This window comes from Mus caroli, unplaced genomic scaffold (assembly GCF_978045245.1).
Source record: "Mus caroli unplaced genomic scaffold, Mus_caroli_1 scaffold_3, whole genome shotgun sequence".
NCBI classification, from domain to species: domain Eukaryota; kingdom Metazoa; phylum Chordata; class Mammalia; order Rodentia; family Muridae; genus Mus; species Mus caroli.
This window is the reverse complement of record NW_028227258.1, coordinates 37,825,371-37,828,290: the sequence shown is the minus strand read 5'-3', so window position 1 is coordinate 37,828,290 and position 2,920 is coordinate 37,825,371.

Below are 2,920 nucleotides of genomic sequence, written 5' to 3'. Positions count from 1 at the left end.
CCTTTCCCACTCTGACGGATTACATCGTAGTCTTTGTTGCACTGTGACGTTTTTCATCGAAGCCATGTGGCTTAAGTGCCTTTGTTTCAATGTTTTGCAGATTAAGCCGGATTCTATGGTTTGGGAGCTTAGAGGATCGGCTCCAGCTATTCAGAAAAGCACTAGATACGGTCCACGGGAATCTCCAATAGATAGTCTTAAGAAGATTTGACACCATTGGTTTACCTTGACAAGGCCACAACTGGTTCTTTCAAAATGGAAGAGAGCAAGGGACTGAGACAGAGTAGAGCATGCCCAGTCTAACGCAGCCTGTGGGGTTCTGTAGCTGTGATTCATTCTCTCTCTCTCTCTCTCTCTCTCTCTCTCTCTCTCTCTCTCTCTCTCTCTCTCTCTCTCCCTCCCTCTATCCCCCTCTCTCTCTGAGGCAGGGTTTCTCTGTGTAGCCATGGCTATCCTGGAACTCACTTTGTAGACCAGGCTGGCCTTGAACTCAGAAATCCACCTGCCTCTGCCTCCCAAGTGCTGGGATTAAAGGCGTGTGCTGTGCCACCACTGCCCAGCTGGCTCCGATCTTGGGGCTGGTGAGCGGCTCAGCTGGTATGAGCACTGGCTGCTCTTCAGAAGGTCCTGAGTTTAAATCCCAGCAACCATATGGTGGCTCACAATCACCTGTAATGAGATCTGACCCCCTTTCCTGATGTGTCAGAAAAATCAAAACAGGATCTCACTCTATATCCCTGGCTGGCCTGGAACTCACAGAAATCCACTTACCTGTGCCTCACAAATACTGAGATTAGTGGTGTGCACCACCATATCCAGCCAACCCTGGCTCTTGTCAGAGGTAGGATCTGCTGGACGCTCCTATCCCTTGTTCTGAAGGAAACAGAAGCTCAGATATCAGCCATAGGATGCAACTGTATAGGGCTGCTGCCTCCAACTCCACCGGACCCTTGCCACACCAGTCTCTTAGTATTTGTCCCAAATCTTCTAAATTACTGTTAAATCACTAGGTCATGTGGTTCTTGGTTAGTTAAGAAGGGCCACCAGTACTAGTATGTGGCTGGTGATGGTATAGTCTCCTCTGAGAAAAGTCCGTCGTTTTGTGAGCTGGTGGTGATGGTTTTGTGAAGAAGGATATCTAAATTCATTCTGTGCTATGTATATGAAATTCATTCAGCTCTCCACCTCCAGTCACAACTTCAATAAAGAAGTGTAAAAGGAAATATGTTAACTGGTGGTTGCGAATCCTTCCCAGGGCCATAGGTTCAGAGTGACCATGACGGTTTCCAGAGTTGCCAACAGGGAGTGCTAACCTTCGGTTGTGAGCATGGGAAAACCAGCCATTCTTTTATGGTATGTATGGTTTATGTGGCAGTACCATACCCAGGACTTAATTAACAAGAAGATGTCACTTGGGGATGGTGAGATGGCTTAGTGGTTAAGAGCACTGACTCTTCCAAAAGTCCTGAGTTCAATTCCTGGCCAAAAAAAAAAAGGTGGCTCACAACCATCTATAGTGGGGCTTGATGCTCTCTTCTGGTGTGCAAGAGAGGCTGCACGCAGACAGAACACTTACATACACAAATAAATAAATCTCTTTAAAAAAATAAAGAAAAAGGAAGATGTCACTTGCAAGTCACACCCACTAGCTGGGTTTTCACATGTTGCACCATGGATGCACAGGCGGAGAGTAACTACTTGCCTGGAGTAAGCCACCTGGTCTTTAATTTGAAATTAAGAGGAAGAAACGGGGTCCTGGCAACTGAGCTGTACCATGTCACCAGCTGCTCCCCTTACAAATTCATTGAGGGTGTCTCTTTCAGTTCATGCCTAAAAATAGAGACTCCCAAGGCTTTAAGGAGGGGCAGCCCGGTTCTACGGGCTTCTGGTTGGGGGTGGGTGTCTGCCGGGCCAGGAAATACAAACACAGGTAGGCAGACACTTTGCCAAGGACTGTGCATGAGACCTGGAGTTACGCTGGATGAGGTGCTGACTCCAGACTCACACCAAAAAGATCGTAAGTACCTTTCGCACCAAGGAAGAGGGGCGGAACCTAGGGGAGCCCTGCTTCTCAACAGTGAGGCAACTATGGGCTGGAACACGAGGACCCAGTCAGAAGGCTATGGCAGTATCCACACATAAAACTGGTGGCATCCTAGGTAGAGACAGGACAGTATCACCAATATCATGCAAGCAGGTACTATACGACCTGGTACCCAGGCAGAGGCATGGGGAAGAGAGGAGGGCTCAGGTCACACCAATGCTCCTGGCTTAGCTGACTGGGTGAATGCAGTGTCAGCCACAAAGGCCAGCACTGCAGAGGAAGGATTAGTCTGTGGATAAAGATGGTGAGTAAGGCCGGAGAGCTGCCGAGGGGAGGTTGAGTAAAGGACCACCGACATCCATATTTGGATGTCCTCATCCTAAGTAGCAATGCTAAAAGGTGTTCTGCTGCAAGTATGGGTGGACTGAGACGTATAGGACCCCAGCAGGGTGGCCATAGATGAGAGGCCAGCCCTTCTCTAGATAGGACTCAGTGAGGCCTTAGTGAAGCTTGAGTCTGGCCTTGCTGGCTTGAAGTCCCAAGCACCATGAAATGGGGCATTCTGGGTAGAGGATGGAGCTATGGAAGTGAATTCTGCTGTGACAAGTAGGGGACAGGGGCCTGTCTAGAAGTGGGCAATAGTCGTCAAGTTCTAGTGAGTGTTCTCAGCCTCAGTGTCCCCCTCTTGGCTTGTCAGCTATGAATAGCAGATGTTCCGACATGAATGTGGACTTTCATGGCACTGTACAGAGCCACATAAAGCCAGGTGGAAGGATGGAGTGTAGTCCAAAGTGCTCTACTGAATGGATGGGGTAGGATGGGGGTTGGAGCTGATTCCTTCCAGCTCATACACTGACCATGCGTATCTCTGTGCTC